Here is a 22202-nt window from a genome sequence, read left to right as displayed (position 1 = left end):
AGTGAAAGAGGAGAGTGAAAAAGTTGGCTTAAAGCTCAACATTCAGAAAACGAAGATCATGGCATCCGGTCCCATCACTTCATGGGAAATAGATGGGGAAACAGTGGAAGCAGTGTCAGACTTTATTTTTGGGGGCTCCAAAATCACTGCAGATGGTGACTGCAGCCATGAAATTAAAAGATGCTTACTCCTTGGAAGGAAACTTATGACCAACCTAGATAGCGTATTCACAAGCAGAGACATTACTTTGCCAACAAAGATCCGTTTAGTCAAGGCTATGGTTTTTCCAGTAGTCATGTATGGATGTGAGAGTTAGACTGTGAAGAAAGCTGAGTGCCGAAGAATTGATGCTTTTCAGCTGTGGTGTTGGAGAAGACTCTTGAGCATCCCTTGGACTGCAAGGAGATCCAACCAGTCCATTCTAAAGGAGATCGGTCCTGGGTATTCATTGGAAGGACTGATGCTGAAGCTGAAACTCCAGTACTTTGGCCACCTCATGTGAAGAGTTGACTCATTGGAAAAGACTCTGATGCTGAGAGGGATTGGGGGCAGGAGGAGAAGGGGACGACAGAGGATGAGATGGCTGAATGGTATCACTGACTCGATGGACGTGAGTCTGAGTGAACTCCGGGAGTTGGTGCTGGACAGGGAGGCCTGGCGTGCTGCGATTCATGGGGTCACTAAGAGTCGGACACGACTGAGCGACTGAACTGAACTGAACTGATGAATCTTGGCTATTATTTATGTACTTATTAATTTCTGGCTGTGTGGGTCTCTGTTACTGTGCTCGGGCCTTTTCTAGTTGCGGCAGGCAGGCTACGTGCTCGTGGTTTGCAGGCTCACGCTGCGGCTGCTCCTGCTGCAGATCAGGGGCTCTGGGCTCACAGCTTCAGTCGCTGCTGTGTGTGGGCCCACCAGCTGTGGTGCATGGGCTTAGTTTCCCCGAGCCACGTGGAATCAAATCCGACCAGGGAGCAAAGCTGTGTCCCCTGCGTTGGCAGGTGAATTCTTATCCGGTGGACCTCAGTGGACTTTAACAGGCCATGTAGAGTCAGCTGCGCACGATTTCACAATATACAGAGAAGTCTGAGCGCTCTAAAATTACTCCGTGCTTCACCTAGTCAGCCCTTTCTCCCTGGGCCCCTAGCAACCACTGATTTTTTTCCTGTCTCTGTAGTTTTGCCTTCTCCAGAGGCCCCAGACTGGCTTCTTTCACTTAGGATGATTTCTCTGTAAATGCTGCACTAACGACCCTGGTCTGCGCAGGGGCGCGGTGCGGGGCTCCTGCCCACATGCTCGTGCTGACGCTCTGGGGCCACAGGGATGCGATGCTTGAGCAGAAACGCTCAGGGGAATCCGTGTGTTCCCCGCAGGGCAGGGCTGCAGAAGTTTTCCCTTCTCTTCAGCAAGGCCTGTGGGCTGTCTGCTGGGGCACGTCCAGGGGACGAGGGTCCCCACCTGTCTGGTCTTTCACGCGGCTCCAAGGTGCGCACAGTCTAGAAGAACCGGAGGGAGAAACGGCTCTGTGGTCCGTGGGTCTCTCCTACTTCTGGCTGCTGCGTCAAAAATTGATGTAATCGCCACGTACGTGCCTCAGTGGTCGCCTGCGTCCAGTCGCTTCAGTGGAATCACAAAAGCAGCGCTGCTCTCTGTGGACACGGCAAGGCTGGGGACGCCAGCCCTGGGGGTGGGCCCCGCACGGTCTTGCCAGTCCAGACACGTCCGTTCTCCCCACTGCCTCTCTGTTGAGGGAGCGGGAGAAGGAGGAGAAGACGTGGAGGGGGGCAGGAGGGAGGCGGTTCCACGGCGATTTGCCCCTTGGAAGAGAGTGGAGAGTTGTAGCCTTCAGGAGGAAAGTTAACCTGGCATTTTTCCTGGCCCCGAGTCCCAGCCAACTCTTCTCAACCTTTTGATTCCAGAAAAAAAAAACCCTGAAAATCGTGCATCAGTTGCAGACGTTGCACTGGTGAGATGCTCTGCGAGCCCCAGATGGTCGCGCATCTGAGAGGCGAGGCTGTGGGAGGGGCCGTCAGATGGCAGAGCCCGGTTCTCAAGGTGCCGCCCTCAGCGTCTCTGGGGTCGAGCTCCCGCTCCGAGCCGTCTTCGTGCCCTTTCTGAAGGCCTTTCTCACTCACCTCCTGACCTCCTCGCAGCTGCCTCTCCTTCTCCTCTCTCCTCCTCAGTTTCCTAAGAACGTGGTTGCTTCTCCCACAGGGAATTCTAGTTTTTCGTCAAGTGGGAGAATTTCTGATGTCTGTGAACTGCTTTACAGTTACAATAGGAAAGAGAGAGCCTGGGTTAGAAGAGGGTGACAGTGAATGTGAAGAGGGGCAGAGCTTCCTTTTTGTGATGAAATCTTTGAAAAGATAAAATAGGCTTCTGCACTTGCGAGGATGAGAGAGGGGGTTGAGGGAGTGAGGTTTTCACCGGGTGAGAATTTGAGAAGTGGCTGCCTCGCATTCACACGTGCGGTTATTACTCGCTGCTGAACCTCTGCTGTGGGTTAAGTGGGCACCTGGGACGTCGAAGTTATTCTCTGTCTTGCGGCCACGAGGACCAAACAAGCGAGGCCAAGATGCAGGGTCATAACGCTGGGAGCATCAAGTGTTCCCTCTGAGAACCAGGCCCAGAGGGATGTCCCCAAGCGTTCACAAGACACGGTGCTTTTCCAGCCTGTCCTTGACACTGGGGACGGAGGCCCTGAAACATTCCCGGGGGGTCACCATCCCCGAAGCAAGGTTCGCAGCACGCTTCTCGCAGCAGCTTCTGGGGACAAGCGTCTGTATCTCACTCGTGTTTGTCTGTATTTTTTAATTTAAGGCCTGTAAAGGACCTCGAATGAACGCTTGCTGAGTGGAACTGCAATTTGAGAGGGCTGAGCTGCTCACAGCCCTCCGCGAGGCGTGGAGCACAGCGGTCGTCCCGTTGCCCCGGCTTCTCCCGTGCATACCTACGGGCAGAGTTGTTCTCCCGCCTGTGCCCAGCAGGGCCTCCGGACAGAGGCCAGGCTCAGCACCCTGTCCCCGCTGTGCAGTCCGTGAGCTCGTGCCTGGGGGATGCCGGTTGGCGGCTTGCCCTCTCCTAGAGCATGTTGTCAGCAGAACCCGTAACAGAGATGTCAGCAAGGCCGTGGAGACTGAAACGGGGTGGGAAGTCTCCAGAGTTGATTCCTCCTGATTCCGTGCGGGAACGTGCGCAGTTCTGGTCCTGCTCTCTGCGGTGACGCTCAACTTTGGTTCTGCGTCACCTCGACTTTTTTTGGCTGTGCCACGCAGCATGTGGGTTCTTCCCTGATGAGGGATCAAACCTGTGTCCCCTGCGATGGGAGCGTGCAGGCTTAACCACTGCACTTCCGGGGAAGCCCCATCTTGACCTGTTAACTCTGGTCGGTAGAAGGGGAAATGGCGAGGATGCCAGGTCCCTGACCTGAATCACAGCACGGACGCGCAGTTCCTGCGCCTCCCGTGGGGCAGAGTTTGGGGGCCCGTGGCTCGCTGACTGTGGTCTCCCCCTCCTCTGGAGGAAGAGTCCGCGGTCCTGCTCTCGGGGTCAAAGAGCTGCAGCAAGCGCAGAAGGCTCGTGTGGGCATTTGGGGCAGTTTTTTCACCACAGACACTGGTGGTTAGGCCGCTCTGGACATGGCCCTGCATCCAGGGCAGGACCTGGCTCGACCCTGCTGGTCTAAGACGTAGATATGGCTGGGACGGCCTGACCTGCTTATTACATCTGTGTAGGATTCCCAGCTGGGAGGGCTGCAGAGAGGATGGAATTGCATGGGTAGGCTCCAGATTCAGGCTGCGGCTTCAGCAAGACTGAGTTTCCATGAGAATGGGGGCAGAGTCGGTTCTTGGGGTCCAGAGGCCAGTGCTGGGAACAGTACAGGATGGGCTAGCTGGGTGGCTCAGCTGCGAATGTGAAAAGAAAAAGGATTGTGTGCTAAGTGAGCTTGGAGTCCATGGTGTCAGGGCCCCCGGAACGGCCCACGGGTTGCTGGGCAACGGCATCCAGGCTTGGGGGCATGGGGCTGCCCCGTGTGAGCTGTGCTGGGGACACAAGGCCGCTTGGCTGAGGCGAGGCCAGCTGGTGCCCCCTGCCACCCTGAGCAGCTCTCTGGGTTAGCTGCATCCCTGGGTGGGTCTTGGAGGTGTCTTGTCTTGGTTCCTGCCCGTCTTTTAAGCCTGATTTCTAACCTCCTTCTGGTCCTAGAGCAGCCTGCTTCCCTTTTAAGGGACTCAGCCACCTAAGTTTTCTGTAAATAATGGCATAGCTCAGTTAGTAAAGAATCCGCCTGCAATGCAGGAGACCTGAGTTCAATCCCTGGGTTGGGAAGATTCTCTGGAGAGGGATAGGCTACCCACTCCAGTACTCTTGGGCTTCCCTTGTGGCTCAGCTGGTAAAGAATCTGCCCACAATGCGGGAGACCTGGGTTGGATCCCTGGGTTGGGAAGATCCCCTGGAGAAGGGAAAGGCTACCCACTCCAGTATTCCAGCCTGGAGAATTCCACAGACTGTATAGTCTTGGGGTCGCAAAGTTGGACACGACTGAGCAACTTTCACACATTCAGGCCACAGCATCTGTCACAGGTGTGCTTAGCTGCTGTGGGGTGGCACGGCCACAGGAGGCGGGAGCAGGTGGGTGGGCTGGTCCCAAGAGCATCTGGCCTGCAGCGGCCTGTGGCCATGGCCTGCATGCCCCAGGGAGCCTGCAGCGCCCCTCTCGGACCCCGGGCGCTGACGGGTGCAGGCGACAGGACGGGCGGGTTGGAACCAGGGCCTGTGGCAGCCTGTTGCACAGTTGTCTTGTTTCAAGAGAGAAGCTTTGCTCTGCATGATGCTCAGAATCGCAAGGTCAGTAAAGGAAGTACCCAGCAGATAAAATCACACTCCGCAGAATAGAATGCTGAAATACTCGGAGCTGTCCCGACATGGGGCTCCACCTCATCACGGATGACGTCTGCTGGGCTGGCTCTGGCCTGGGCTGGGGGCCTTGTCCAGTGACGAGGCTTGTTTGGGAGGCTGTGGCTGCTCCAGCATGAGACCCTCTCTGTGGGCATCGTTTGGGTCGTCTCTTTCCAGCGCTCAGCTTTGCTGCCTCCTGAGACGCAGAGCAGGTGTGTGCTCGAGCCGCTCCTTTACGTTGTTGGGGCAAGAAAGCCAGCAGTGCCCGGCAGACCTGTTCTCCAGGACTCCTGCCTCCCAGACTTGGCAGGAGGGTTTGGAAGAGCCAGCGCCAGCCTCTTGGACGTCACTTGTGATAAGGAGGCACCTGTGTGGCGGGGCCGGGTTCCCGGCCGAGGGTGCTGTGCTCACGCCTGCAGTGGGCCCAGACATCTCGCGCGGGGCTGGGGGCACCACGTGTGGGCCTGAGCTGAGGGAGCGTCTGCTGGCCCCGCGGCAGGCACAGTGCTCAGATAGGCAGGCATTCGGCTGATTGCAGCATAGCCAGGAAAGGATTGGAGAGGAAGTTAACTAAACTGAAGAGAGGAGACAGGAAACACTTTCTCTCAGCTCGCAGCCCTGTCTGAACGAGGCCCTGCCACACCGTGGCCTGCGCCCTGCCCGCGTCTCAGCGAGCTGGACACTGCACGCTCGTCTCACTGCGACACCATCTTCAGTTGCTGTTCTTTGTTCCGCCGTGTCAGCTGGACCTGCGCTGGACAGCAGGCTGCAGGAGACGCAGGGCGGAAATGCAACGTCAGGAGCACGGAAGCCACCCCGCAGACACCCTTCCTCGACCCCAGCCCGTCCTCCTGGTGTGTCTGTCCCCAGCGTGGTGGCGTCCGTGTGGGAAGGACCTGCAGTGACAGCCGTGTCATCCGGGTTTCCGCGTTTGGCATGAAGACCACGCTCAGCGCCCCGTGTCCCTCCTGGACAAGCACTCATATGTAGCAAACTTTTTTTTTTTAGTGTTTAATTCTTTGACTGTCGGATCTCTGTTGCAGCTCGTAGGACCCTCACTGTGGCATGCAGGACCTTTTGTGGAGGCCCGAGGGCTCAGTTCCCCTGGGGCATGTGGGCTCTTACCTCCCCGACCTGGGATCAGACCTGTGTCCCCTGCATTGTAAGGCACATTCTTAACCACTCACCCATCAGGGAAATGCCAAACGTTCTTGCTTATCTCATCATTTAAAAACTGAATAAAAAAATTATCTGAAATAGACATCTGATGTTTTTGAGTTCATAGTGTGAGAATTCTAAACATCAGGCCATAGGATCGGTTCTTGCCTTTTTAATCCTGATTAAATTAAAATATATGTTTAAATATACATCTGTCTTAAAATTGAACTTAGTTCAGTTCAGTTCAGTCGCTCAGTCATGTCTGACTCTTTGCGACCCCACAAATCGCAGCACACCAGGCCTCCCTGTCCATAACCAACTCCCGGAGTTCACTCAGACTCACGTCCATCAAGTAGGTGATGCCATCCAGCCATCTCATCCTCTGTCATCCCCTCTCCTCCTGCCCCCAATCCCTCCCAGCATCAGAGTCTTTTCCAATGACTCAACTCTTCCCATGAGGTGGCCAAAGTACTGGAGTTTCAGCTTTAGCATCATTCCTTCCAAAGAACACCCAGGGCTGATCTCCTTCACAGTGGACTGGTTGGATCTCCTTGCAGTCCAAGAGACTCTCAAGAGTCTTCTCCAACACCACAGTCCAAAAGCATCAATTCTTCGGCGCTCAGACTTCTTCACCATCCAACTCTCACATCCATACATGACCACAGGAAAAACCATAGCCTTGACTAGACGGACCTTTGTTGGCAAAGTAATGTCTCTGCTTTTGAATATGCTGTCTAGGTTGGTCATAAGTTTCCTTCCAAGGAGTAAGCATCTTTTAATTTCATGGCTGCAGTCACCATCTGCAGTGATTTTGGAGCCCAAAAAAATAAAGTCTGACACTGTTTCCCCATCTATTTCCCATGAAGTGATGGGACCAGATGCCATGATCTTAGTTTTCTGAATGTTGAGTTTTAAGCCAACTTTTTCACTCTCCTCTTTCACCTTCTTCAAGAGGCTCTTTACTTCCTCTTCCCTTTCTGCCATAAGGGTGGTGTCATCTGCATATCTGACGTTATTGATATTTCTCCCGGCAATCTTGATTCCAGCTCGTGCTTCCTCCAGCCCAGCATTTCTCATGATGTACTCTGCATATAAGTTAAATAAGCAGGGTGACAACATACAGCTTTGATGTACTCCTTTTCCTATTTGGAACCAGTCTGTTGTTCCATGTCCAGTTCTAACTGTTGCTTCCTGACCTGCATATAGGTTTCTCAAGAGGCAGGTCAGGTGGTCTGGTATTCCCATCTCTTTCAGAATTTTCCACAGTTTATTGTGATCCACACAGTCAAAGTCTTTGGCATAGTCAATGAAGCAGAAATAGATGTTTTTCTGGAACTCTCTTGCTTTTTCGATGATCCAGAGGATGTTGGCAATTTGATCTCCAGTTCCTCTGCCTTTTCTAAAACTAGCTTGGACATCTGGAAGTTCACGGTTCACGTATTGCCGAAGCCTGGCTTGAACAATTTTAAGCATGACTTTACTAGCATTTGAGATGAGTGCAATTGTGTGGTAGTTTGAGCATTCTTTGGCATTGCCTTTCTTTGGGATTGGAATAAAAACTGACCTTTTCCAGTCCTGTGGCCCCTGCTGAGTTTTCTAAATTTGCTGGCATATTGAGTGCAGCACTTTCATAGCATCATCTTTCAGGATTTGAAATAGCTCAACTGGAATTCCATCACCTCCACTAGCTTTGTTCATAGTGATGCTTTCTAAGGCCCACTTGACTTCATATTCCAGGATGTCTGGCTCTAGGTGAGTGATCACACCATCATGATTATCTGGGTCACGAAGATCTTTTTTGTACAGTTCTTCTGTGTATTCTTGCCACCTCTTCTTAATATCTTCTGCTTCTGTTAGGTCCATACCATTTCTGTCCTGTATCGAGCCCATCTTTGCATGAAATGTTCCCTTGGTATCTCTAATTTTCTTGAAGAGATCTCTAGTCTTTCCCATTCTGCATAGGAACCTGGAATGTCAGGTCCATGAATCAAGGCAAATTGGAAGTGTTGTAACAAGAGATGGCAAGAGTGAACGTCAACATTCTAGGAATCAGCGAACTGAAATGGACTGGACTGGGTGAATTTAACTCAGATGACCATTATATCTACTACTGCGGGCAGGAATCCCTCAGAAGAAATGGAGTAGCCATCACGGTCAACAAAAGAGTTCGAAATGCAGTACTTGAATGCAATCTCAAAAACAACAGAATGATCTCTGTTCGTTTCCAAGGCAAACCATTCAATATCACAGTAATCCAAGTCTGCCCCAACCAGTAACACTGAAGAAGCTGAAGTTGAACGGTTCTATGAAGACCTACAAGACCTTTTAGAACTAACACCCAAAAAAGATGTCCTTTTCATTATAGGGGACTGGAATGCAAAAGTAGGAAGTTAAGAAACACCTGGAGTAACAGGCAAATTTGGCTTTGGAGTACAGAATGAACCAGGGCAAAGACTAATAGAGTTTTGCCAAGAAAATGCACTGGTCATAGCAAAACCCACTTCCAACAACACAAGAGAAGACTCTACACATGGACATCACCAGATGGTCAACACCGAAATCAGATTGATTATATTCTTTGCAGCCAAAAATGGAGAAGCTCTATACAGTCAACAAAAAACAAGACCAGGAGCTGACTGGGGCTCAGATCATGAACTCCTTATTGCCAAATTCAGACTTAAATTGAAGAAAGTAGGGAAAACCACTAGACCATTCAGGTATGACCTAAATCAAATCCCTTATGATTATACAGTGGAAGTGAGAAATAGATTTAAGAGACTAGATCTGATAGATAGAGTGCCTGATGAACTATGGACTGAGGTTCGTGACATTGTACAGGAGACAGGGATCAAGACCATCCCCATGGAAAAGAAATGCAAAAAAGCAAAATGGCTGTCTGGGGAGGCCTTACAAATAGCTGTGAAAAGAAGAGAAGTGAAAAGTGAAGGAGAAAAGGAAAGATATAAGCATCTGAATGCAGAGTTCCAAAGAACAGCAAGGAGAGATAAGAAAGCCTTCCTCAGCGATCAATGCAAAGAAATAGAGGAAAACAACAGAATGGGAAAATTGAACTTAAGATACTCATAAACAATAATTGATGCATGACTTTCCTTTCATAGCTCATACATGGTAATTTGAATAAGGCGTATCCCTTGGCGTATGGGAAAATACAGAATTTGGATCCAAAGAATACACCATAGTTTGTTACATTCACGCTATAATACAATTAACAGGATATTCATTGAAAGCATCCATCACCAGTGTATGTAGTATAGCTAGCTGATGGGAAGTTGCTGTGTGGTCCAGGGGGCTCAGTGGGTGCTCTGTGAGGAGCCTGGGGCTCTGGAAGGTGGGGCGGGGTGCGGGGGGCGGGAAGGGGGAGGGCGCGGGGGTAGGCGGGGCTTCAGGGGCGGGAACATGTAATGCCTGTGGCTGATTCATGTTGACGTAAGGCAGAGACCAGCACAATACTGTAAAGCCATTATTCTCGGATTCAAAATAGATAAAAGTATAGTAGGCTGATTCAAAATTTTAAATTAAAATCATTTCTACATGCGATGCCATTGCTTCTTGTTGGAAATGAAGAAACCTGGAATCCGCACCTGGCCTCTGGAGTCAGCGTGGCATTTTACCAGGACCCTGGATGATTCACAGGCTCTGAGGCTTGAGAACCGTGTGTTCTACCATGTGGTGATGGCAAAGTGAGATAGATTTCCTGAGGAGGGTCCCGGGGTTTCATACGACTGCGCGGGCCCGGTACGTGAGGAATCGCTGCATCACTGGCCTGGTCTTCCCTCTCTCTCTCGGAGCCGGAGCGCAGCAGCAGCACCCCGCAGCCCTGCGGGCCGGCCCTGCGCCTGCGTGACGTCCCACCCGCTGCGTCTGTCTCTAACAGCTGCTCTCCCCTCCACGCCGCTCCTTCACATGGAGCTGCTGCACTTGGCCTGGCTCATGACTGCGAGCCCGGGGTCTCTGGGTTCCAGTTATTCCTCCTAACGCAGCGGCTATTTGTACCCCCGGTATCTGACATTCAAGGCTCCTTCTTATTTTTTTTTCAAAGCTTTGCTTTACTTTTGTGTCTATGGAAACAAGCTTAGAAATGCTTTCTAAATCCAAAAGAATAATTCAGCAAATATTCATTTTTTGGAAGATACTGTTGCGTTTCAGAAAACCTGTCTGGGGACAGAAAGCTAGGAGAGACTCAGTACCACTCAGAAACCACCTCGTCCTGGTGAAGCGGGCGTGTGGGGCTGAGTTACTGCCCTAGGTGTGCTTTGCCCGCGGCGCAGCCGGCCACCCAGGTCTGCCACAGGAAGAGGCCCTCGAGGGAGGGCCTGGCCTGACCGCCTGGGAAGGGAAGGAGCTGGTGGACGGGTAGGGGGAGGGGGCGTGCAGGCCGTGGGAGCAGGTCTGCCTCGGCGGCTCCTCCCAGCCGTCGTGGGCGGCTGTCTCCCCTTCCCCTCGCTCTCCCCCTGGCCTCTGAAGCCTCCGTTCTGGCTTTGATCTGAGGTCTGGGTGCCCTCGCCGCCCAAGTGAGCACCATTTTCGGCTGTGCGCTCTGGGCTGCAGCTCTTTATCTCTTGCTTGTTTTCCAGAGTCTTGTTCCAAGAGAAGGGGGTTCTTACGTGGAAGTGGTTTTCTGCTCCTGCCTGGATACCCTGCCCTGAAACATGTTTTTGCTTTTGATCTGATGGAAACATCGAGAAGCAGCACAGTGGGTGCAGGGGCGCCTGTGTGGGGTCTGCGCCTGGGGTTGAGATGGGGAGAAGATGGGGCGGAGCCGGCCTTGCGCTTCCCCTTGGAATATTACGGATGAAGATGGCTTTCGAGAGGGCATCTCTTCAGCCTCACACCTTCTCTGCCGATGGAGTTCCTAGAAAAGGATGCAGGGCGATTCACAGAACTTCAGGGCTTCAAGCCCTTAGTGTTTCCACGAGAGACATTTCGAGAAAGTGGCGTTTAGGCTCTGGCATTGAAGGCACGTTGATAAGGGGAGGCTGCTACCCAGGGTGTGTGGATTCCTGAGGGTTAGCGGGCAGACACAGCATCGCTGCCAGGGTGTGGCCGTGTGCCAGGGGGCGTGGCTGTGTGCTGGGGATGTGGCCGTGCCCTGAGGGCGGGGCTGTGGGCAGGGGGCTGGGACTGTGTTGGAGCAGGATCACTGTGTCGGGGGCGTGGTCGTGTGCCCGGGGGCGTGGCCGTGCCCTGAGGGCGGGGCTGTGGACAGGGGGCGTGGCCATGCTGGGGGCGTGGTCGTGTGCCCGGGGGCGTGGCCGTGCCCTGAGGGCGGGGCTGTGGGCAGGGGGCTGGGACTGTGTTGGAGCAGGGTCACTGTGCCAGCGGCGTCTGCAAGTGAGGGACAGGCAAGTTTCTGTCCTGCCGTTTTAGAGTGTGTAGGCTGTCATGTGTGCCGCATTCCCCCGCCAGCGCCGCTACAGCTGTGGTGAAAACACCTCTTTAGACACTGTGACTGAGAGGGGTTGAGTGTCTGTCCTGAGAGGCCGGCGTTCGCGCTCACAGGACTGTGCCCCCCGTGTGAGCACCGGGGCTGCACCGGGTACCGCCCTCCACCTGGGGGCCGGGGGTAACTGCTCAGCGGAGAGGGCGGGCGCGTGAGTGCAGGTAGCTGCCACGGGCCTCAGGACGACAGGCCTGGGCCTGTGTCCAGGGGACAGCTCTCATCCCGCCCGGCTGACGGCCGCTTCCTGTTGCGAGCTTTGTTCTGCCGGGCTTGACAGGCATTCTACGAGGTGGGTTAGCGCTGGTCCACACGCTCCTGTGGTCCCTGCGGCCTGGGGCGGGACTGAGGCTGGACCTCCCCTGCAGCCGTGGAGGACGCGCCCACCACGCAGGCCCAGTGCATCTGCCTCTCCGCTCTCCAGGGTGGTCCCCCACCACGAGCCTGGCAGCCACGGAGAGAGAGGGGACCATCGGCGCCTGGCCCACCAGGCCCTGCCCTGGACCTCTGCCCTCAGCAAGGGCCCCTCACGCTGCCCAGTGGCTGGTCAGACACATGGGCGTCCAGCCTCCGGAGGAGGGTGGACAGTCATGGGGTGAGGGGGAATGTGCTACACTGAATGCCTCCTGCCGCTGTGTCGGTGCCCCAGCTCTGAATAAGGGGAGCGAATGGGCCGGCTGAGCCTCGGGCTGAGCGTAGACGCCTCAGGTCCAGGAGGGAGGCCTTGGAGAGTTCTTGTCCAGCTCCTTCATGAGCTGGGGAGCACTCCTCACAGCCAGCTCAGCTGGTTTACCCAGCGCCTATCCTGCCCCTGGGAAGGCCTGGACTGCCTGCCACCTGTGCAGGCATCATGAGGGCCCGGGGACCTGTGCCCAGCTCTGCTCCGACAGGCCCCAGAACCCATCCTGAGAGTCCCCCAGCCTGTGAACACGGGGCTGGGGGCGCCTGCCTGCTCCCCGCTGGGGTTCAGCTGCTCACAGTTTGGTTCAGGCATGAAGCATCGTATACAGAGGCCACACGTGTGTACAGCTTCTAGGCTGCTGCTGTTTTGATGTTTACAGGCAAGGAGTAGCTCCTGGAAAAGAAAAATGGCCCAGATGAGTGGAGAACAAGTGAAAGATTTGCCAGTCAACATCAACACCCAAACCTGAAAAACACCAACAAAACCCACAGCCCAAACAGCTGTCTGCCCACCGGCCAGGTCTCCGCGCCCTGGGCGGGCCTGCTCCTGGCTGGCTGCCTCTTGATCCCTGTGGTTCCCCAGTGTCCGCTGTCCGACGTGCCTCAGCCTGGCCTCCTGGTACCTGGTGCATTGGTGGGCTTTGCCGTGCCCTCCCTGGTCTGCAGGACTCTGATGGCCCCGAGTCCAGGCACACCAGCGGCTCTCCCCTCCTCCCTGCTGGATCAGGAGCTGCTCCCCAGGCGCTGGGCTGGGGGCAGAGCCACTGCAGGGGTGTCGCCATGGGGGTGCGGCAGAGGGCCCCCGAGGGTGTCAGTGCCCGCCCTCTGCGTCCCTCCCTCCGGCCCTCTGCACCCCCGGCTGGCTGGTCACCAGTGGAATAACGCGCAGACCGCTCTCCTCCCCTAGGTCTGCCCCCTGCACAGGGGAAAGAAGGGCCGCAGGGTGGGGGCGGCTTGAGGGGGGGTGGCCTGAGGAGCCCGGCTGAGGTCTGGACCTGCCTCCACCAGTGAAAGTCCCGTGGCCTTGCTTGCTCCAGGAGCTGTGGTGAGCACACACCCTCTTCCCCGGAAAGGCATGGGGTTGTGGGGAAGAGCATGTTTGGGACAGAGACAGACTGGGCTTCTGGACACGGGTGATTATTCCTTTTGAGTCCTGGTTTCCTCATCTGTGAAACGGGAGCAGCGCAGCGCAGTGTTGTCCTAGGACCGCCAGGTCGCGGCACTCGCCCGACACGGGGCTGGCTGCTCATCCGACGTGGGGCCGGGTCGCAGCGCTCATCGGACGGCAGCTGGGAACAAACTATACGGGGTATTGAGAGGGCTGCACAATATCATTCACCCAGGGGAAGGGACAGGCGATGGAGAAATGGAAGACGCACGTGTGAGGAGACGTTCTGGGGAGAACTGCTGCTGGGAAACCGCGACGTACTTGTTATCCGCACGCCCCACGTTGCCCTGTGCCAGGCGATGTCACTGCAGTTTTCTTTGGCTGCGATAGAAACCGTTCTTGGCTGAGGAGCGTGATCAGTTCTCAGCTTAACAAAACTGGGTGTGAATATCTTGCTTTCTGAGACTCTTCCTGTTGCCTTATAGATGATGCATTACCACTGCTCCCATTCTTGTTCTGTGTGAGAGGGAAACTGTTTTCCTTCTGGTGAGATGATTTGCTTTGCATTCATTTTTTTCTTACATTTTTCAGTCATAAAGCCTCTGTGTTATGTCAGTGTGTGTTTATGCCCATCTCGGCACTTTTAGAAGCCCTGGGGGAGGGGAGCGAGCTGTTTTGATTCAGGCTGGGTGAGAAGGCCAGGCCCGGAGGTGACAGGCTGGAGCAGAGGGGCTGGGGTTTGGGGGCTGGGCTTGGGGGCTCCCTTAGCAGGGCCCGCTGGGGTGGGGGCACTGCAGTGGAGAGGACAGGCCAGGGCAGGTGGGAGTGAGTCTCCAGCCAGCAGTGCGATGGGGTCCAGCTCACATGGACTGCTTCCATCACACACAGGACAAAACCCTTCCCAAATGCCTGTGGGAGTGAGGGGTGTGAGAGGCAGGGCGGCCCGCCTGGGAGAACAGGTGGATTGCAGCTCTGACGAGAGCGGGAGAAGGCACTGCAGGATGGTCATGAGACCCTGCTCAGAGCTCAGAGGGGGCGGAGGAAGATGTCACACTGAAGCTCAGTGTGTGTCGCGTGTGTGTGTGTCTGTTGTTTGTGAGTGTGTCTCCTGCATGCTCACGTGCATGTGCTCTGAAGCCAAGGGAAATCTGTGGATGTCAGGAGTCAGGGGACTGTGCTCACACTGCCTTCATGGACAGGGGGGAGTCAGAGGACTGTGCTCACACCGCCTTCATGGACAAGGGGTGTCAGAGGACTGTGCTTACACTGCCTACATGGACAGGGGTGGTCAGGGGACTGTGCTCACACTGCCTTCATGGACGGGGGGGTCAGGGGACTGTGCTCACACTGCCTTCAGGGACGGGGGGGTCAGGGGACTGTGCTCACACTGCCTTCAGGGACAGGGGGGGTCAGGGGACTGTGTTCACACCACCCAACCTTCTGGGACAGGGTGGCGCACGTCCTTACAGTGAGTCACCCTGGGCTTTCTTTCCAGATTTAACTCTGCTTTCAGAGTGACCCCTGGCCCCGAGGCCATCCTTGCACTTGACCTGAGGCTGCGGCTTCAGCAATGGTGAGTGGGGGTCGGGGGGTATGCGGACCTCGGCCAGGAGTGTGTCTGAAACAAGCTCTGGCAGACAAACCTCTCTTTTTCTCCTGGTGATTTATGGCTTATATTTAAAATGAAGTATGGTCTTTCTTAATTTTAGCACAAGTAGCAACACAAGTAAATTAGCGGTCAAATCAGCGAGTGTCCTGGCTGGGAGAGATGTGCTCTGGCTGTTGAGAACCAAGAAACTTCGAGGTCTCTGCCACGTGTCTTCTCCAGCCCCCGGGATGGACCAAGCCGGGTGAACGCTGAGCAGGTCTTTGTTGCGGGGCTGGTGATCAGGAGTGAATTGTGCGGCACGTGCTCTTCAGACCCCACCTGGCTGTCAGCAGGCGGCGAGCGGGCTGGGGAGTGAATAACGCATCTCCTGCTGCCTGTCCTGGCAGTGTCGCCGCCACTCGCAAGTGACTCGCTCAGTTCTCACCGTGAGCGAGCCTCTGGTCCCAGCGGGCGCCTGCCCTCGCCCCTGCACCCTGCCTTCCTTGAGGTCTTCTGTGGGCACAGGAAACGCACTGCCATCCTCCTAGGCAGTAACGGAGAGGGGCCGCCCCGAGGGCCCGGCAGCGGGCACGACGGCCTGAGCCCTGGGAACCTCCAAGGCCCTCGGCAGCGGCTCCTGGTGGTCAGCCGAGGCATTCTCCCTCTGGTCATTGAGCAGCCTGCGCTGTCGTTCAGTCGTTCAGTCGTTCAGTCGTGTCCGACTCTGCAACCCCCCGGACTGCAGCATGCCAGGCCTCACTGTCCATCACCAACTCCCAGATTTTGCTCAAATTCATGTCCATTGAGTTGGTGATGCCATCCAACCATCTCATCCCCTGTTTCCCCCTTCTCCTCCTGCCCTCAGTCTTGCCCAGCATGAGGGTCTTTTTCTAATGAGTCAGCTCTTTACATTAGGTGGCCAGAGGATTGGAGTTTCAGCCTCAACATCAGTCCTTCCAAAGAACATCCAGGACTGATCTCCTTTAGGATGGACTGGTTTGATCTCTTTGCAGTCCAAGGGACTCTTGAGTCTTCTCCAGCACCACAGTTCAAAAGCATCAACTCTTCAGCACTCAGCCTTATAGTCCAGCTCTCACATTCATATATGACTACTGGAAAAAAAATAGCTTTGACTCTATGGACCTTTGTTGGCAAAGTAATGTCTCTGCTTTTTAATATGCTCTCTTCCCTGGTGGCTCAAAGGTTAAAGGGTCTGCCTGCAATGCAGGAGACCTGGGTTCAATCCCTGGGTTGGGAAGATCCCCTGGAGAAGGAAATGGCAACCCACTCCAGTATTCTTGCCTGGAGAATCCCATGGACAGAGGAGCCTTGTGGGCTACAGTGCCCAGAGTCGCAAAGAGTCGGACACGACTGAGCTAGTTCACTCACTAGGTTGGTCATAGCCTTCCTTCCAAGTAGCAAGCGTCTTTTAATTTCATGGCAGCAGTCACCATCCACCGTGATTTTGGAGCCGAAGAAAAGAAAATCTGTCACTGTTTTGACTTTTCCCCCATCTATTTACCATGAAATGATGGGACTGGATGCCATGATCTTAGTTTTTTGAATGTTGAGTTTTAAGTTAGCTTTCTCACTCTCCTTTTTCGCGCTCTTCAAGGGCTCTTTAGTTCCTCTTCACTTTCTGCCTTTAGTGTGGTATCATCTGCATATCTGAGATTGTTGATATTGCTCCTGGCAATCTTGATTACAGCTTGTGATTCATCCAGCACAGGGTTTTGCATGATGTTCTCTGCATATAAGTTAAATAAAGCCGGGTGACAATATACAGCCTTGTCTTGCTGTGCTAAGTCACTTCAGTCCAACTCTTTGCGACACTTTGAGCGTAGCCCGCCAGGCTCCTCTGTCCATGGGACTCTCAAGGCAAGAATACTGGAGTGGGTTGCTGTGCCCTCCTCCAGAGGATCTTCCTGACCCAGTGATCAAACCCATGTCTCCTGTGGCTTCCACATTGTAGGCAGATTCTTTACTGCTGAGCCACTGGAGAAGCCCACAGCCTCATCATATTCCTTTGCCAGTTATGAACCAGTCCGTTGTTCCATGTCTGGTTCTAGCTGTTGCTTCTTGACCTGTATACAGGTTTCTCAGGAGGCAGGTGAGGTGGTCTGGTATTTGCATCTTTTTAAAAATTTCCCACTGTTTGTGGTGATCCGCATAGTCAAAGGGTTTAGCATATCAGTGAAGCAGGGTGGATGCTTTGTTGGAATTCCCTTGATTTTTATCTGATCCAACGGATGTTGGCAATTTGGTCTCCGGTTGCTCTGCCTTTTCTAAATCCAACTTGAACATCTGGAAGTTCACGGTTCATGTACTGTTAAAGCCTTGCTTGAGAATTTTCAGCATTACTTTGCTAGCATGTGAGATGAGTGCAATTGTGCAGTAGTTTGAACACTCTTTGACATTGCCTTTCTTTGGGATTGGAATAAAAACTGACCTTTTCCAGTCCTGTGGCCACTGCCGAGTTTTTCAAATTTGTTGGCATATTGAGTGCAGCACTTTCACAGCATCATCTTTTAGGATTTGAAAAGGCTCAACTGGAATTCCATCACCTTCACTAGCTTTGTTTGTAGTGATGATTCCTAAGGCCCACTTGACTTCACACTCCAGGATGTCTGGCTCTAGGTGAGTGATCACAGCGTCATGATTATCTGGGTCATTGGGACCTTTTTTATATCGTTCTCCTGTGTATTTTTGCCACGTCTTCTTAATATCTTCTACGTCTGTTAATTCTTGCCATTTCTGTCCTTTATTGAGCCCATCTTTGCATGAAATATTCCCTTGGTGCCGGGGACCAGCCCCGGCTGATCCAGGGTATTCGAAGCGGGGACGGCGTCGGCGAGGATCAGGAAACAATTGCTTAATTAAACGTTAATTAAGGATATAAAGAGTAATAGAATGAGGATAGCTCAGTGAGGAAATTCAGTGGAGAAAAGAGGCTGAAATAAGGATAGCTCAGTGAGGAAATTCAGTGGAGAAAAGAGGCTGAATAATTCAGCCAGAAGGTAAGAGAAAGAACGACATGGTGAGACCAAGTTTCGGTGAACAAGGCCCGCACTTTATTTTCCAAAGTAGTTTTTATACCTTAAGTTATGCATAGAGGATAATGGGGGAAGGGGTAGAGTCCTGCAGTAAGCCAGGCTTTCTTCCTGCAAACTTATCATATGCAAAAGTTTAGGTGATTTGCATCATCTTCTGGCCCGGAGGCCTTTTTCTCTAAAGGTGATTATTCTCAAGTCAGGCGCCAGCCTCCAAAAAGCATTAGATAAAGTTGCATTCCTACAGAGCAAAGGTGTGGTGGGCTATAACAAGAAAAAGAATTAACTCAAGGGTCCCAGGTTACAAACATTAAAGCTACTACTTACACCAATTATATTAATCAATACACTGCCAGGGACACAGCAGGTAAGGGATATGGAGACTTAGCAGCAAACATTGGCCCAACAAGTGAAAATCCCTTCACCAATACAATTTCTAATCAATCTTTAGACTGCTCAAAGGAATCCGTATTTAGACAGTTTAGAACATCTCATGCCTCTCACAGTTTGGAGGCTCTGAGCAATCACATGTGGCCGGAAAAACCTATTCAGGCAGGCTAGAGGACTTCCAAGGGAGTTTGTAGGTTGAAACACTGTCACACCCAGGAATTATTAACTGGAGCTATAAGCTAACTCTTTTTTCAGAGAGGTAGTGGGGGACAGCCCCCCGTAAAGTCAGAGGTGTAGGTGAAAGCACAAAGCAGAAAGTAGGCAGACTCTGGTTTTGGGGGTAGATTGCTCGAGAATTTCCAGGGAGACTCCTGAGGCTTGATCCCGCCTTTGCGTATGCCAAGCCTCCTTCCTCATGACCTTTGCCAGAGGCGGAGCTCGCTCCCCGCACCTTGGTATCTCTAATTTTCTTGAAAAGATCTCTAATCTTTCCCATTCTAATATTTTCTATTTCTTTGCATTGTTCACTTGAGAAGACTTTCTTATGTCTCCTTGATATTCTCTGGAACTCTGCATTCAGTTGAGTGTATGTTTCCTTTTCTCCTTTGCCTTTTGCTTCTCTTCTTTTCTCAGCTATTTGTAAGCCCTCCTCAGACCACCACTTTGCCTTCTTGCGTCTTTTTCCCTTTGTAATGGTTTTGGTTGCTGCTTCCTGCAGTGTGTTATGAACCTCTGCCCATACTTCCTCAGGCACCTGGTCTACCAGATCTCACCCCCAAGTCTCTTTGTCACCTCCACTGTATAATCAGGGATTTGATTCAGGTCATGCCAGAATGGCCTAGTGCTTTTCCCTACTTTTTCGATTTGAGTCTGAATTTTGCACTAAGGAGCTGATTATCTGAACCACAGTCAGCTCCCAGTCTTGTTATTACTGACCGGATAGAGCTTCTACATCTTGGGCTGCAAAGAATATAATCAATCTGATTTCGGTGTTGACCATCTGGTGATGTCCATGTGTAGAGTCGTCTCTTGTGTTGTTGGAAGAGGGTGTTTGCTATGACCAGTGCATTCTCCTTGCAAAGCCTTTGCCCTGCTTTATTTTGTATTCCAAGGCCAAACGTGTCTGTTATTCCAGGTATCTCTTGACTTCCTACTTTTGCCTTCCAGTCCCCTATGATGAAAAGGACATCTTTTTTGTTAGTTTTAGAAAATGTTGTAAGTCTTCATAAAACCAGTCCACTTCAGCTTCTTTGACATCAGTGATTGCGGCATAGACGTGGATTGCCATGATCTGAATGCTTTGCCTTGGAAACAAACAGAGATCATTCTGTTGTTTTTGAGATTACACCCAAATACTGTGTTTTGGACTCTTCTGTTGACTGTGCGGACCACTCCATTTCTTCTAAGGGATTCTTGCCCACAGTAGTAGATACAATTGTTATCTGAATTAAAATCGCCCATTTCCATTGATTTTAGTTCACTGATTCCTAAGATGTCCATGTTCACTCTTGTCATCTGCTGGACCGTGTCCGATTTAAATGACTCATGACCCTAACATTCCAGGTTCCTGTGCAATATTGTTCTTTATAGCATTGGGCTTTAACCACCAGCCAACTGAGCATCGTTTCTGCTTTGCGCCAGCCTCTTCATTCTTTCTAGAGCTATTTCTCTGCTCTCCCCACCAGTATTTTGCACACCTATTGACCTGAGGGGCTCACTTCTGGTGTCCTATCTTTTTGCCTTTTCATACTGTTCATGGGGTTCTGGAGGCAAGAACACTGGAGTGGTTTGCCATCCCCTCCTCCAGAGGACTGTGTTTTATCAGAAACTCTCCACCATGGCCCGTGTGTCCTGGGCGTCCCTACACAGCATGGCCACAACTTCATTGAGCTGCGCAAGGCCGTGATCCACGTGATCATTTTGGTTAGCTCTCTGACTGTGGCTTTCATTCTGGAGCCTGTGGGATTATAGTTCTTGCTTCTTCTGTCTGCCCTCTGATGGATGAGGATTAATAGCTTATGCACGTTCCCTGATGGGACGGTCTGGCTGTGGGGAAAACTCGATCTTGTTCTGGTTGGCAGGGCCGTGCTCAGTAAATCTTTATTCCACGTGTCTGCTGATTGGTGGGGCTATCCCTGTTAGTTGTTTGGCTCGAGGCAACCCAGTCCTGGAGTCCACAGCTCTGTGGTAGGGCTCAGTGGCAGCCTCCTAAAGGACTTATGTCAACACACACCTCCCAGGACTGATGCCGCCAGTGCCCGTGACCTGTGGCAGGCACCATTGACCTGTGCCTGCGCAGGGACCCGCACACTCGCAGGCGGGCCTGGCTCAGTCCCTTGCGGGGTCAGTGTTCCTCTCCCCTGGGTCCTGGTGTGCATTTGGTTTTGTTTGTACCCTCTGTTTCTCCCAGTCCTGTGCAAGTTCTGTAATCAAATGCCACTGTTCCTCCAAGTCAGATTCCCGGGGATCCCCAGTCCCTTGGCTGGATCCCCAGCTTGAGAAGTCTGCTGTGGGGTGTAGAGCATTTGCAACAGTTTGAGAACTTCCTTGATATTACTGTTCTTCAGTTTGTGGGTCACCCACACGGCGGGTATGGGATTTGACTTTTAACGTGATTGTGCCCCTCCTACCGTCTCTTTGAGGCTCCTCCGGTGTCCTTGGACGTGGGGTGGAGGTCAGCTACCCTGGCCTGATTTCACTGCTCACAGTGCCAAGACCAGAGGAGCTGGGGGACCTCCTCAAGGTCGCTACTTTGGGGGAAAGCAGAGCAGAGTCAGTCTCCCTAGGCTTCCCCATGCCTGGCTGTCTCTGGGCGGGTGGGGGTGTTCGCTGGCTTCCCCCCAGGTGTTATCCTCTCCTCCGCTTGGCTGGGCTCTGCGGGGAGAGCAGAGTGAGCAGGGAGCGGAGCTCTGAGAAGAGGGAGCAGGGCATGGGGGTCTGTGCACGGATGAGGGAGGCGGTGAAGGCGTGCGCTGAGACTGGACTGAGAAGGAATGCTGTTCTCACGAGGTTTGTTACTTCAGGAGGATGGAGCTCTGCTTGGAGCTGGGGCCCCGGGCAGCATCCGGCTCACGGCGCGTCTGTGCCTGGGGTCTCCCTCCGAGGGCTTCTCCTCTGGGGCAAAGGGGCTGTAAGAGCGGGTGTGTAAAGCTGTCACAGGGCGGGGGAGACTCCTTTATTCTTGTGAGTGTGGGCAGTTCCGCCCTCTGTGAGGCTCGTGCCCTTGGTCCTGGCACCGTGCTTGCCTCCTCTGCAGAGCTGGGCCTTCCTCAGGCCATGCCTGCCCAGGGGAATGAGCTCTCCAGCTGTGGGACTTCAGAGAGGTTCCCTGTGAGGAGCGCCCCCGGGTGAGTCTCCCGTAACTGGCAGCTCCCTTCCGCTTGTCCTCCTCTGCCGCTCTTCTACTGACTCTCGAGCATCTACCGTCGGCCGGACACAGGCAGCCACTCGGGCGACGGTGGAGGACAAGAAGCTACATTTCTGTGGGCCCTCACCTCGAGAGTCTCCGGTTCAGGGAGGTTTGCCCTCGGGTTGACATCACAACTCAGTGTGGAGAGTTCTGCCATGGACGCCTGCACCGAGGCAGCGGACCGGCCTAGTGAAGGGCGGCTCCCTGGGCGACTGTGGACTTGGGCCTCAGTGGCCGAGCAGGAGTGTCAGCTGGAGACACAGGAGCACAGGCTCGGTGCTCTTAAACGAACGTGTACGTTCCAGAACCGTCTGGCTTCAGCTGCTCCTGAGCACAGGCTCTGTGCTCTTAAACGAACGTGTACGTTCCGGAACCGTCTGGCTTCAGCTGCTCCTGCCGCAGCAGGTGTGGCTATGCCGGGGGCACCCTAAGCGGCGCTCTGAGTGTTGTTCCCGTTATTC

General features: G+C 53.3%; 1 protein-coding gene across 3 annotated transcripts in view; it reads left to right on the top strand.

The window, feature by feature from the left end:
- Positions 1–22202, top strand: part of PTPRN2 (protein tyrosine phosphatase receptor type N2) — a 598037-nt gene that overhangs the window by 49366 nt on the left and 526469 nt on the right. The window lies entirely within an intron of this gene.

This window comes from Bos taurus, chromosome 4 (assembly GCF_002263795.3).
Source record: "Bos taurus isolate L1 Dominette 01449 registration number 42190680 breed Hereford chromosome 4, ARS-UCD2.0, whole genome shotgun sequence".
Lineage (NCBI taxonomy): Eukaryota > Metazoa > Chordata > Mammalia > Artiodactyla > Bovidae > Bos > Bos taurus.
This window is presented reverse-complemented; position numbering and strand designations above follow the sequence as displayed.